A 14,776-nucleotide genomic window follows, 5' to 3' on the forward strand; every position below is an offset into this window, starting at 1 on the left:
CAGCCGTGCCGCCTCCTTTCCCCCTCCTCCCCGCCCAACACGCACAAGCTGCAGGCGCTGCATCCGCTCTCCCTCCTGCCCTGGGCTCTCACCCAGGATGTCTGTGCCGCCTTCACCCCTCAGGTCACCTTGTCACAGAAACCCTCCCTGGCCGCACTCTGTATAAACAGCAGCTCCGACCCCTAAACTCCTGTGTAAGGCCTTGCTCACACAATGTCGTGTAAATGTCCCCGTCTGTGTGTGAGCCCAGACTGGGCAGGCGATCAGCGAGTCTGTGTGCAAATGCGGATCGCAGCAGGGACAGGGGTGGGCACCCTGCCACCGCCAGAGAGGGGGCTTCCTCCTGGGTCCTCAGGGCCACCCGGGGATGTTTCAGACGTGACTCTCCTGAGCCCCCAGGTCTGTCTGGAATCAGTGAAGCACGGCGGGGAGAGGACAGAACGAGCTGAAGTTAAAGAACAACCAGGAGACGGACCGGCTGGGTTTCAGGCGGAGAGCAAGGGGCAGCGGGTGGCTCCCCAGGCCCACCCCTCGGACCCCACAGCACCGGGCCCCATGTCGCAGGCGCCAGGCACACGCACTGACACCGGGCCAGGGAGAAGGTGGCCGCAGCCCTGTGCCCACGCCCGCCACCTGTCCGCCGTCGGGACACGGGGTCAGAATGAGGAAACTCCGCTCAGGGACCAGTCGCTCTCAGGACAAGAGCAGCACTTCGCCCCAAATAGTCCTTGCGCTTACCGTCACTGCCTGAGACCCTCGGGTCCTCTGGTTGTCCGCTCCTGCCTCGTAATTAGCCTAAGCCCGGTGGGAGGCAGGAGGCCTCCCCGCAGCCCGGCCGCTGACGTCTCCCCGCCGCCGACGTCTGCCCGCCGCCGACGTCTGCCCAAAGCTGACGTCTGTCCGCCGCTGACGTCTCCCCGCCGCTGACGTCTCCCCGCCGCTGACGTCTAGCCCGCCGCTGACGTCTGTCCGCCGCTGACGTCTGCCCGCCGCTGACGTCTCCCGGCCCAGGCTCTCTTCCTCCGTCCCTCCCCTCACTCACGGCGTTTTGGACAAACAGCTTGTCTGAACTGTGCAACCCTGGCCTCGGAATTCTGGTGGGAGGGGTGTCTTACAGTCTCTGTTCCTGGGGTGCCGCAAGTAGGGTGCGTGTGCGTGAAATGCAAAAACAAACAGCTTGGGATGAGGCTGGGGCCAGTCTGGGAAGGTGGGGGGAATGAGGGCCCAGGGCAGCCTCCCGTGGCCCTAGCAAAGAGGGCAGGGGTTTGCCAAACTCAGGCAGCAAGTCTGGCTCTCAGCACCCCAAGCTGGATGGCACCTTAACCAACAGCCAGAGAGGTCTGTCCTGGGCATGAGTTTGATACTCAGGGAGGAGGCTGAAGCAATGCTTTGCGGGTGGGGACAGGAGCCTTCGTATCCCTGGATGGCTCAGCAGCTAGGTGTTTCAGATGAATCTCGTTTTCTTCATCACTGAGCATTTTGGAGTTGGCACTTCTTGGCTGTGGGAAGCAGCAGACACCTGAGCCCCCTTGGAGATGCAATGTCAGCTCCTTACACACCCCTCCCCCTGCAAGAACTCCTGAGGCTTAATGGTTTCCTTTTGGAAAGCTTTCAAATTGTGTTCATTTGCGTTTACATGATCTGCTTCCTTCAACTCTGTGTGTGGATTATTCTCCTGTTGGGTTTAATTTAACCAAGTTTGCAGCTGTGCTAACAAATTCACCGATGCCCCCCTGATTTCAAATGGCTTTTTCTGCCTTTTCTCTGGCTTTACTTCAAGACCAACTCCACACTGAAACGCTCCAGCATCGGGACCGTCTGCTTGGAGTACCTACTTCTTCAAAATCCATTTCCTGTGACTGAGCTTCACTGTGTCTCTAACAAGTTACTTTAATATTTTAATGGTCAAAATTAATGATTTATAAAAATCACTGTTAAAAACAAACAAAAAATGCACCTTCTCTAAAGCTGTCAGCTTCATCCTCTAGCAGGAGGGTCTGCGTGTTTCCTAAACATGAGGGTCCCTTGCAGGCCTGCTCGTCACAAAAATACTGTGAAACTCTGAATCTTTAAGAAAATATCACAAACATGCAGATGTGCAAAGACACCAGAACCTGCCAAGTTTAATCTTGTGATTCTTTTAAATGAGCTTGTTGTATTTAATTAGACTTAGGAGAGACCTGGCCACCTGGTAAGAAGGTGACTATTGGGGACCACAGAGGTTTAAGGGGCGTTCTGGGCCTGAGTGTCATGCGAGCCCTTAAAACACTCCTCCTAAACTCTGCCTGGATCCGTTTGTACTTCAAAGACCAGTAACCTGTTTTTAGAAGACACGTGGCTCTTCTCAGAGCAGACAGAGCCCAGCAGGCTTCCCCTGGAGGCGAGGTCAGGACCCACACAGCCGCCCTCCTTCCCCGAGCAGACCCTACGAAGAGAGAGATGCCCGTCCCTGGGAGAGGGGACTGTGCACCGCAGCCCGAGCTACAAGACGACGCTTGTTGGAGCTTGTCTGTTAAAAACAGGCTCCTTGAGACTGTGGGTCCATAGATGCCATAAACCCTGTCGGTATAAGAATTCACTCCTGGGTTCATCGACAGTGTAATGTCTTGCTGTCTTGCATCTAATATGGGCTAAGAAAGCAATGCGTTTGTGTGAGTGTGAGACCGAGTGAGAGAAGATGGTTTCCCTCTCGGCGGGAGCTCACTCGGCCCAGGAAAGCCCTCCTGGCCTTTCACAGACACCGAAGGCCCTGCCGCTCTCGGCTCGGACGCCTCATGTTAACAAGGTAGCCTTCCCGTGAAAAGGTAGTGTGTGTCTCAAAGTGGAGAAAGCACCGAGCCCATCATAACACCTGGACTCATTTTCCTATTGAAAGAATGATCAGAAAGGGTGCGTTCTTCAAGAGCCAGAGGTGAAAGGCCACCGGGTCTCTCAGGGAGGCTCCGGGCAGAGCTCTGGGCCAGAGTCCAGGCCGCGTCTGTCCACCTTGGCTCGTCCACCTGGCAAACGCCAGGGCAGCCCCACGAGCGACGGCATCCACTTCCCGTTGAGGCACAGCTGCCCCCGCAGCGCGAGCTCTGTCCCCGGGGCAGTGACAGGCACGCCAGCCCCTTGGGCAGCCCCTCCTTGATCCCTGAGATCCACAGGGAATCCCCTGGTGGTCCGGTGGTTAGGACTCAGCACTTTCACTGCTGTGGCCTGGGTTCAGTCCTTGGTCAGGGAACAGATCCTGCAAGCCTCACAGCGTGGAAGGAAAAGAGAAAGAGAAATCCACAGCCTGGTTTTACCCAGTGATTGTGTCCTCGGAAGCTTTGAGGGAAAGGGGGAAAGAAATTGGTCTGAAGTAAAATTGAGGCAATTAAAGGAGCAAACCCACAACTCCTTCTGCAGACACTTCCACCTGCAGCCTCAGCACCTAATCCTTTTCAACTTTTATAACCACCTTGTTTGGCAGAAAGATCAGGAAGTCACTTGTTGCACACAGGACGGTTGTAAGCCTCTTGGATAAGAAAAAAGGATGAAAAGACAAGCAAGAAACCTGTAAACACGAACTGTGAAGACCAGAGAGCAGCAGGCACCCGCTCCTGCCCTCCCATCCTGCAGACCCTCGAGCCCTTGTCTCCAGCACGTTCATCATCGCAGCCTCGGGCAGCACAAAGCGCTGAGCAAAAGGAAATTCTACCTTTGATATTCTTAATTTTTTTCCTGGTTTTCTCTGTGAAATATGAAGCCGCAACTGACTCGATCGCAGACGTACAGGATTGGCTGGTGTCCGCTCAGCCCCAGTGAAGGGGTTCTGCTTGGCGTCCCTCTGTGGCCCGATCCCGTTGGGGAGCTGCTGTCCTGCATGGGATCGGAGCCCTTTCCCAGGGGCTGGCCTCCCCCGGGCTCCTGATTGCAACCCCACACGCAGCTCGGAGGGAGGATGGACCACCCAGCACCTGCCCACAGGCAGAGCCCGCCAAGCCGAGGCCTTACGACAAAGCGCTGTGGCCAGGCCTCCAGGAGAGACGGGGTTCCTCTGTGGGACTGAACCAGAGACGGCAGAGCTGAACTCCACTGTCCCGAGGTCAAGGCTCTGGCCCCGCGGGGACGGGCCTCCAATGCCCTGCTCGTCCTGACATCTGGAAGCTTGTTGTAGAGCTCAGCCAACAAAACACGTTGACAACAGAGAGAACAAAGTCAGCACTCGAGCAGCTAATAGAAAGCGACGTGGAGACATCTCTGAGTTCTTGAAATTTAGTGCGTGAGATGGAAGTGCGCGCGGAACAGACCAGGAGGAGGGGGTTCTTCAAAGCCAGCCCGATCAGAACCCCTAGGCGTGCTGATGGCCCCGCCGCTGTCCATCCAGGGCTTGGGTGACGATGCGTTTATCGTGCATGTTGGGTCCCAGTTGCAAATGGGGAGGTGTCACTCACAGGTAAGGGACCTGGGCCTGAATTTTATAGCCTAGTTTAATTAGCACTGATCTGAGGCTGGTAGTACCTGGTTTTTCCAGTTTTCAGGAAATATACCTTTGCCTGGGGGTGGGTGGCAAGCGGGTACGGAAGATAAAGGTTGGGGGAGGGCCCGTGTGGGGAGGGGCCAGGGAGGTGGGCTGTGAGACATGAAAGGCCCAATATTGAATTTCATCTGTGATGTGATAAAACCCCAGGCCTGGCTCTCTTCACGTGCCAGCGAGCATTGGAGCTGAAACCCCAGGAAGGGCAGAGACTGCCCTCTGCAGCAGTGCCTGAGCGGAGGATGAAAGGGAACACAGACACCCCAAGGTAGGAGCAAAACCCAAGTCCCTCTGAGGCCTGTGGAGGTCGGGGAGTCGGTCCGCAGGGCTGAAGCCCCCTAGGGTCGTCCTTGTCTGCAGTCTCTCTGGGACGTTTGTGGTTACTGAAGGACATGACCATGACCCTGGGGACTCAGGGAAAACCCCACCCCCAGACACAAATTTTAACTCTCTGGGGGAATATGAAATAAAGAGCAAGGTTTTAGGAAGTTAGTGTAAAATAAGATGGTTGCATAACTGAGGACAAAAAGCTTCAGATTGTTAAAAAATACATTTTAAATGCTAAGCTGAACTTCGTAGGATTCAATTAGAATGAATGAAGTACCCCTACTCTAAGTGTGTTTTTGCGAAGCTGCGTGGTGTGTAGAGTTGACTGCAGCTCGGGGGCTTTGATGGAGAAGGACTGGGTCTCCCGGGAGAAACTTCCCCCCACCAGGGCGGGGACACTCCTGCATGGGCAGTGGGTTCACCTAACAAATGGCGTCGAAGCCAGTGCTTTGTGAGCTCTCGTGTGGATTTACTTCAGTGCTTTTTTCTTCATAGAATTGGTTTGCTATTTGCTGTTCCTTTTGCTCATAGAAACTTGGTTCTTTAAATAGGGGTCTCTTAATTGTCAAAAAATGATCCTCGTTTCCACCACCGGTTACCATGGGGATTTTTTCCCAAAAGTGTCTGCCTTGCTGTTTAGAAGCTGAACTTTTATTTCCCATATTTTGGGTTTCACACTCCATTTAGGGGAAGGATGAGAGAAATGTTGATGGGTTGGTCATGTGACCTTGGCATGGAGGTCATGTGACCTGGGCGTGCATCCAGCTGGGGCACAGACTCACTGAAGGCCGGCAGAAAAGTCCTGGACCACTCGGAGCCTCAGTTTCCTTGGGACTGAAGCTCACTGCCCATCCCACAGGGAGGTAGATGGCCACGTAGACAAGCCTAGATACTTAGAACATCTGAGAGGTGAGAGATTGAAGGGCTGTTCTGTCCTGCCTGGTGGGGTCTCCACTAGCCACAAAGGACTGTACATTTAACGTGATTAAAGCTAATTAATGTTCAAGACACAGTTCCCCAGTCACACCAGCCGTACTCAAGGGCTTAGCGGCTGTGTGGACAGTGGCCGTCGTCTTGGATGAGGCCAGGCTCAGAAAGCAGTGGGGAGGTGAGTGTAGGACCGGCTGGGGTGGGAGCCGGGGCTGGACTCTGCTGGAGCCCGGCCCACAGATAGTCCAGAGAGCGCGGGCATCCTTGCTTCCACCTCCTGTCCATGTCTTTTCAGGTAGAACTGACAGTGAAGGGCCCCCCGTTTGCAGGTGGCAGGTTGGGGCTAGGCACCCCCGTGAGACCCTCGGCCTGGGAATTGCCCTGCACTGGTCAAAACACCCAAAGAGCCCAGGTTCATCCTTCTGCTGAAATGGCAGCTCACTCTTGCAGTTGACGGAGTGTTATAAAGAGTCTCTAGAAAGGTCTCTCGTAGCTGTTCTGTACCACAAGTCTGGGAGACACCAACTACAAAGTTGTGAGGTGAGACCATTGGGGTCAAGGGGACACGGGTCTCTCCATTGTTTCTCACAACTGCACGTGAGTCTGCAGTTGCCTCAAAACTAAAGGTTAATATTTTTGAATGTTTCCCCCTTGTAGTTCCCACAATGCAAACCTTTTTAAAGTTAAGAATGTCTGCCCTGGGCACCCGACGAGCAGGTTGTGAATGACCTTTAAAAGCACCTTGAATTTTTTCTCATAGCTCCTACAAACGTCCCCTTGACTAAACCTGGACTTCGCGAAGATCTCTTTGCACTTTACATTTGCCCGAATTTCAAACAAGGACTCAGCGTAAAACTACTTGATGGTGTTTCCCAAACTCTGAAGTATCTCTGTGTGTGGGCCCCAGCGATCTGAGTCAGGGCTGCGAGGGCCTGGAGCCCCTTCTGGGCTGGACGTGGGCCTGTGAGTGACCGGCGGCCTTGACCGCCAACAGAGCCATAGCATTTGGTTCCCTTTGATGGCTTGTTGCTGCCGAAATCACTGCAGGAGCTAGGACATGGCGGCCGCTCCGCTCGGCGTCCCCGTGAGGCGCCTTCCTTATCCTTGATCAATGCCGGGGGTGTTGGTAGGTCTTCATCATAACCATCACAGACCGAGGGTCTTGGAATTTAAAATCAGTTTTTCTGCTCCGTCTTTTGGACGAGGTGGTGGTACGTGGCCTTGACGTGTGTGTGTGTGTGTGTGTGTGTGTGTGTGTGTGTGTGTGTGTGTGACATCATGCCAGGCCTGGGGGCAGGGTGGTGACCTTGGGCCGGGTTCGGCCTTGGGTGGGAAGCCCTGGTTTGACTTCCTTCATCCCTTCCTGGTTGTGTGAACGTAGACAGTGACCTGACCTCTTTAATCCCCAGTTTATCGGTAAGATGCACACAATGAACCCACCTGTTTCATAAGATTTTCATGGGCAGTAAGTTGGGTTAGGATTTGGGAGTTAGTGGCTCACGGCAGGCAGGGCGCTGGTGGCCTCAGGAAGCCCGGAGGAGAGGCAGGGGTGCTCTGAACGCGGCCCCGCGGCCCCTGGCAAGTTCACGTTCCCACCTGGTGTCTCTGTGGATTTCCCCTCTGCGCTTTGCGGATAGAGTCTGCACAGGGAGAACGTCTCTCCAGGGATTTACCAAACTGCTGGATGCGGGGAGAGCAGGGGGGTGGGAGGAAGGACCCAGCTTCTGGCCGCATTCCCCCCACCCCGCCCCCGGTTTCCCGGAACACAGCAGGGGTCCTTCTTACAAACATCAACTTGGAAACGTAAGCGAAGGCCCGGATGCACGACACAGGGCTCCGGCCTCTGTCCTTTGGCAGCACGAGGACCCCTGGCGCAAGGAGTGGCCTCACGCTCAGCCCAGAGAGGTTAAGAGCCACCCCCACCGTGAAGCTCCCCGCAACCTAAGCCTGAGCGGCCCAGGGCCCCTGCACGAGGACCGAGTTCATTCCGACCACAGGGCTTCGGGAAGGGAACAATTACAACCTCTCTGCCAGTAACAGTCACTTGGTGCGTCTGTACTTCTCAGAATCGCTGTAATCAGAAAGGCAGTTCCACCTTGGACGTGTAAATCTGATGTTTGTTCCCCCAAGACCTTGGCTTGTCCCTCTCTGGGTCCACTCTGCTCCTTGCAAAGATTCCAGGTGAGGGTGGCCTGGGTGGAAGCTTGGACTCCGGGCCGTGTGGCTCCCTCCCCCAGGAGAGGAGGGAAGGGCTGGGCGGGGGCTTTGTTTTAGCATCCTCTTCACTGTGCGTCTCCAAAGTCAAGTCCGGGTGGACCGGGCCTGGCAGTGGCGGCTGCTCTGCAGACTTCGCCCCACGCCACACCCCACTGCATCTCTTGGTCTTGGACCCAACAGTTCTGCCGCCAGGAGTGTTTTCTAAGGAAGAATCAGAGTCGCTCACACTGTGTGACTTGTATACGGTGTCGTCACATTGATGACAACAGTGGAAGATACCGGGATAAACACGAATGTCCAGCCAGGGGTTGGGTTACCTGCTCCGGGGCCTGTGAGGTGGGATCCATGTCCGCAGCTGTGCTCCTGCTGTGTCGTGATAGATGGAGATGCTGGTTAAATTATTAGGCAAAAAGGATACAACGCTGTATACAGCATGACTCTCAATTCTATATGTATATAAAATGGAAGGAAATATATCAAAATCTCAATAATGTTTCGAAGAGTAGGACTCTAAGTGACTGTTAAGTTTCTTCTTCATACTTTTACGTATTTGAAAATATTCTATGAAGTTTTTATAGTCAGGAAATTAAGAAAAAAATGGAACAAATGTTGGAGACCAAGGCCAGGTGACGAAGTCCCCATCCACCTTTCCTGGGGGGCCAGTGCAGGCGTAAGTGAGTCCCCCATCTGGGCCCTCGGGCCCCACCCCCCCAAAAGTTCCCGAAAATATCTGTCCTCGATGGTCTTGGCTTGAGAACTTCTGTTCTGCACCGTTTGGGAGGATAACGTTTGACCGCCATCCACAGCGCCTATGACCTCAACCCACCCTCATTAAACATTCTGAGGTTCCTATCGCCTGCTTTTGTTCAGATCAGGTCCTAAAACCAGAGTTAGAACGTGGTGACCGTCGAACACAGGGCTGTCGGTTACCGCCGGAGAAACCACCGCCGGGAGACGCGGGGCTGAGCCAGGACTGCCCCTCGGAGCCCGGCCTGCTCGCGTGTGGTCAGGAGCCCCTCCCCGGAGCTGCCTTCCCCCCTGGTTGCTGGTGGGAGTTCCATGCCCGTCTCCCCTGGGGCAGTGTGTCCTCAGCTGCCAGCCCCTCCCTGAGGGCCTCGTGGAATCAGTTCACTCGTGGGTCACGACTCGCACCCTGCCCAGGACCGGGATGCAGTGTGTGCGGTTCCATGTGGCAGAAAGAAGTGCAGGCCGCAGGTGCCAACCGTGGGTAAGTCTCTTATTTCACTTAGACGCGCGCGTGCCGGTGTTTTACGAGGGGCCCGAGCCCCGGGGTGAATTCCTGCGGGAAAGCCCGCATCTCAGAGGGTGCGTCGTTCTCGTTTTCCCGCACCGTCTGTGCCAGGCTCTGAGTGACCACGCAGGACATGGTGGGGGAGAGCCTGGCCCGGCCATCAAGACAGCCCAGTGGCCCGGCCACTCCCTCCGCTTCCAGGGCCACGTTCGCAGGGGCCCCTCGGCCTGGCGACTTCCTTGGAACCAGGGTCCCTGGAAAGCTTACAACTTGAGTCGTTTCATCCCAGAAAAGCGAGGCGCGGAGGGATGCAGCGCCAGGCTGTGACGATCGGGAGGCCCCTCACGGACCACACGGTGACCCCTCGTCCGGCTCCTCCCTGGACTCTTTCCCCTCCGCCACAGGCGGTCTGGGGTCCACTTTCCAGACTTGCCTCCAGGGGCCGCTGCTGTAGCCCCTGCGTCACCAAACTCGGAAAGTCCCTCTCCTCCCCAGCCCCTTGCTCTCTGGGGAGGGCTCAGCGCCTTCCCCAGGGCACAGCCCCAGGCCGCCACGTGCGTGCCCTGACCCCGGAGAGGACTCGGCCCCCGGATGCCCTCGCTGGCCTCGCTGCAGCTGATGCTCCGCCCCCGTCACCCCCGACCAGCACGCACTCCGTCAGGCCTGAGTCCAGCACGTTCTCAGTCGGGAACCCCTGGCAGCCATGGGGCTGGGCGCCGACTCCACTGCTTTCCTCCCTGGTCCCTGAGCTCAGTGTCTGCTCTCCAGCCACGGAGGCCGCTTCCTGGGGACGTGTCAGCGGGGAGGCTCTATTTCATTAGCACTGCAGCTCCCAGATGCTCACGACCTGCGCCTTCGTCCTGCCGCAAACCCACCGCCTTCTCTCGTCCGGGAGCCTGCAGGACCCGATCCCCATGCCCGTCTTTCTGATGCGCCTTAAGCTCTCAGCATCCCGGTCCAAAGCCTTGCTCCGGGGCTTTACCCCGTGGTGGTGGGGGGTGGTGGGGTGGGGGTCCAGCAGAGGGCAGCCCGCAGGCCCGGGCTGGACTCCAGGGGCCCCTAAACTGGAGGGTGACGGGCGGAGAGGCAAGTGCCTGGCTCAGCTCTGCCGCCGCCCAGCCGCGGTCCTGGAGCCACAGAGTGGCTGTGAGATGCCCGCCAGCTGCCCCTCTGCCCTTGGCCTGGAGCCACAGAGTGGCTGTGAGATGTCCGCCAGCTGCCCCTCTGCCCTTGGCCCCCTGCCGCTGCAAGCCTCGGCCCATGGAGTGCATTCGCCTGTTTGGGTTTTGTACCTGCTGAAGGAGGGAATATTTCACGGTTATTAATGAAAGTGATAGCGATCCCGGGTGTTTATCTTGGATTATGCGATCGTTACAAGATGAAGCACCCAGCCCATCGGCCTGTGGCTGATGCGAGAGCAGGCGAGTCTGGACGACGAGCATGAGGGAAGGTGTTGGGTGTAAACCCGGGCTTCAAACAGCCAGGCTGCATTCCAGACTTCGGAGGCGCTGTGTGGCGGGGCCTTCTCCCCCCTTCCTGTCCTCAGCCCCGGCCTGGAGGAGGATGAAAGGGCAGGCGGGCGTGCGTTTAGGCTGACGGTGAGGGCGAGGCTCGCGGGCACGCTAATGTGGCAGCTTCAGCGCTTCCTGTAACAGTTTTACTTTTTTTTTTATCCAAATCCTGCTTAAAGACAAACATTTTTTGTTAAACTGCTGGTAGTTCATTCTGTGCAGGAACCATGCAATTAATCTTGTTTACATTAAAGAGACAGGTTGCCTTTGCCAGCTTTCCTGAGCTATAATTAATGAAGATCAAAAATGTTACAAAGACATAATACTTTGCTCAGTGCAGATGCGGCCGAGCCACAGCTGCACCCATCAGAGGAACACAAGGAAAGCCAGCATCCTTCCCTTCGGAATCACTCGGATCCATCAGAAGGCTAGGGTCCTCAGGTATCTTCCCTCCGCAGGCTCCCTGGTGGGCCTGGTGAGAGAGGAGGCTTGGGCGTCAAACGGTTTTTTATGCCCCGTCAATTATGGTGTAAATGCAGCTGGAGGCAAGAGCATCTTTCCTCACTCAGCTGAAGTGCATCCAGGTGTGGGGCTGTGGATACGAGGCTCGGAGTCTGGGCACTTCAAGCAGAAGGTGGTGACGAACGTGGCGGCCACGGACCCTGGTAGAATCATCAATCCCATGGCCGGGGTCTGATTTAGAGCCCGCGTTTGACGACTATTGTTAGGAAACGAGAGATTAAATATATAATTATCTTCCCAGTGACCCTTGGCTAAATAAAGTCACTGAGGGACAGGGTACAGGTGAGCAGGCAGAGACTTCTGAGGCTGGTGAAACACCAGATGAGATGCAGGTCTGCGCGGAAGAGGCGTTGTACGATGGAAGGGCAGGCGTGCGTTTCACAATCTTTCCAAGAGGAGTTGGTGCGGAGTGTTTTTCCAAGCATAGTTTCAGGGCTGGTGGCTGCATGGATGCAGCAGAGGCCGCACCGACCCAAAAAGTAGCAGGTTCTCCAAACCTGGAAGAGGGCAAGTCGGCTTCAGAACATCTGTGAAATTCTGTTAATTAATGAACCATTCAAATGATAAAACATTAAGATGGGGAAATTGCAGCACATATATCGCAGGTCTTATCAGAACCATCTGCCGAGGGCACCCCCATCCTCCTACTGGACCTGGAACAGGGTCCTTGTTCTGAAGAGCAAATGGTCCAGGACAAGAATTTATGCCATCGAAACGCCTCCTGTGCTACCCAGGCTGCCATAAGTGAAGGATTTTATAAAGCAGATTCTCTACAGCACACCATTACAAGTGTGCGGCATGAAATAAAACATTCCCAGACATATGAAGGAGATGGAAAATGTGACCCAAGAATCCAGGACAAAGCAGTCGATAGAAACAGACCCAGAGACAACCCAGATGTTGGAATTAACAGACAAGACTTAGGACGTCCAATATTAATAGTGTTGCCAAGAGCTTTCGCTGTGTAGCCTACATGTAACCATGGACTAGTAGAGGTGGAAGGACACAGAAATCGTCTAGCCTGAGACCCTCACTTCCCAGTTGAAGAAACAAGCCTCTTAGCAGGGTTCTTACCCAAGGCCCCACCCTGGTCCAGCACTCTTTCCTCTACAGCACATTACCTCCATCTCTATAGGGTTATACGAAGGATGTGACACAAAGGCCTCAGACATGCATGTAAATCCTGATAAGACTAACCCCCTTCCATCAAGATTGCTTTATATCGGATTCCTTTCAATTTCCCTGAAGTTCACTACCTGTTGGAACGATCATCACAGAAGCCTCTGGTTGAATTCTTGTCTGACCTCGGACACAGCGTTGCCCAGAAAAGAGGAATAACAGGAAGCTCAGCTCTTTGTGATCATCCGCCAAGTTTAGAGGTTCCCTAGGACCAGCCCCGTGGTGTGGCCACCAGAATTGGGGCCCACTGGTCTGGACGTGCACGTGGGACAGATGCTGGGACAATTCAACTGCACCTCCTGCTGGGGGACTGAACCGGCATAACCAGCAGGAAGGGAAAGACAAGAGCCCTCGGAGGAAGAGCCCCAAGCTGCACAGAATCCTCTCAGGACGCTGGGAACCCCCAGGGTAGGTAGTTATCAGCCTGGGGAAGAAGCACAAGAAATGCGGGTGGAGTAGAGTCTGGGGTGTGCCTCCCAGATGCTGGGAGGATGGATGGCGGGTGGCTCGCAGCTGAGTCCCCCAACCTGGCCACTGCCCTTGGGTGGAGAAAGCTGCCTCGCCCGAGTCACAGCCCGTCCTGGTGCCCTTGCTCCCATCCAGGGCAACTCTGTGGGCCCACCCCAGCCAATCTGAGGTCTCTGCTGGGACTGCATCACAGCCCCACTTCTCAAGCCCACCTCCTGGTAAGCATCTTGCACGCAGATCTCCAGTTCAGGGAGTCTCTTGGGGAAGAAGAGAAGCAGGTGACGGAGGAACTTAGAGCCGAGGGGAAGCTCAGGCAGAGCTAAGGGGAGAGCGTCCGGCAGGCATCAGGCAGGGAGCCAGAGCCCGGGGGAGGTGAAGTCTCCCTGTCCCACCCGCAGGCACCTTACATTGGAACGTGAAAGAATGAAGGTCCCTCACACCCCCCGACTGACCAGCCCTGGCTGCCCACCTGCTGACTGGCTTCAGCCCTTGTCAAGAAACTCGGTCTTAGAGGCTGTTGTCAGTTCTACTGCACCCGTGGCAGCAGCTCCCCAGCCAGGAGGCACCGTCCTGTGGCTGGAAGTCGCCAGGGCACCGTGGCCGCGGCGGAGCCCATGACCGTGAGCATCGACGATGGATTTGTCCCGCTCGCTGCGCCCACAGTTCCAGAGGCAGGAGTTCCAGCTGCTCCCAGACACGCCAGAGTCTTCAGAAACCTCAGGACGTGAGGGGACTGGCCTCAGTCAGCTCACAGGCCTTTAATGTGGAAGGGGCATGTCATCCTGAGGTCATTTCCAGCCCCATCTGCCTCTAAGGCAGCATGAAGACCTAGCCCATGAGAAATCACAGGCTGTGTCCGGCACTGTTTCCGCTGAGTCACTCCGGAGTTAGGGAAGAAATGAGAACATGTTTCCCGTGTGGCATTCAGGGCTGGCAGGAGTGGATGTCGCTTATGTGGGCTCTCCAGTTGGCAAGATTATTTCCCGCAGCCCCGAACCAGTCCTCCAACCTCAAATGATTCTTGTTTATGGGCAAGAGTAGGGATGTCATCACAATTGTTAGGAAAAAAAGTAAAGTGAGTCACGCGCTGGTTCTGAGGCTGGTTCTGAGGAGCACGGCAGCAGGAGGATGGTGGTCACGGTGGGTAACTGGATGCGCCAGGCGATGTTCTGACGGACGGGACACAGGCCTCTACCAACACAACACTCTGTAGGATGGGAAAACTGGCCTCACGGTAGCCCTGTTCTCCCATTAACTGGAAAGCAAAATCATCAAATATTTCACATGTGTGTGAATATCAATGCCATTGCTTTAGAGTATGCTTTAGAATAATTATTTTTTCAAGACAGCCTATGTTCATAGGAAAAAAAATAATCGAGCAGTATAAAAGTATGAAGAACAAAGCAACAAAAAAATTCTACTTTTGCCACCCAGCAACAGTCATTACTAACATTAAATTTATGTTCAAAGTGCGTGCATATACCTGTGAATGTGTGAGCATGCCTGTGCAAGTGTGTGTGCACGTGTGTGCGCGTGCACTTGTGTGTGTACCTGTGTGTGTGCACGTGTGTGTGTGCATGCATGTGTGAAGTCCTCGGCACACCTCCACTGATGAGTTTCTGTCAGCCTTTCTTGCACTGTTCCCACCATGCGGCTTGGGCCCCGTGGCACCCATGGCGTGGCCCCTCCCTCAGGCTGTGACAGCAGTTGTTGTCTGAGACCCTGGACATATGACAAACATATGAAAACAACCGGGGGTCACGACGGAGAGCCACTTGGCTCCAACAGCTCCCAGGCACTGCTGGGGCAGGGCCACCCTCTGTGACGACTCAGACCTCAGGGCTGCACTCCTGACCGGGCACTGCCCTT

The sequence above is a fragment of the Monodon monoceros genome, unplaced genomic scaffold (assembly GCF_005190385.1).
Source record: "Monodon monoceros isolate NGI ecotype Baffin Bay Population unplaced genomic scaffold, NGI_Narwhal_1 Super_Scaffold_19, whole genome shotgun sequence".
Taxonomy (NCBI): Eukaryota; Metazoa; Chordata; class Mammalia; order Artiodactyla; family Monodontidae; genus Monodon; species Monodon monoceros.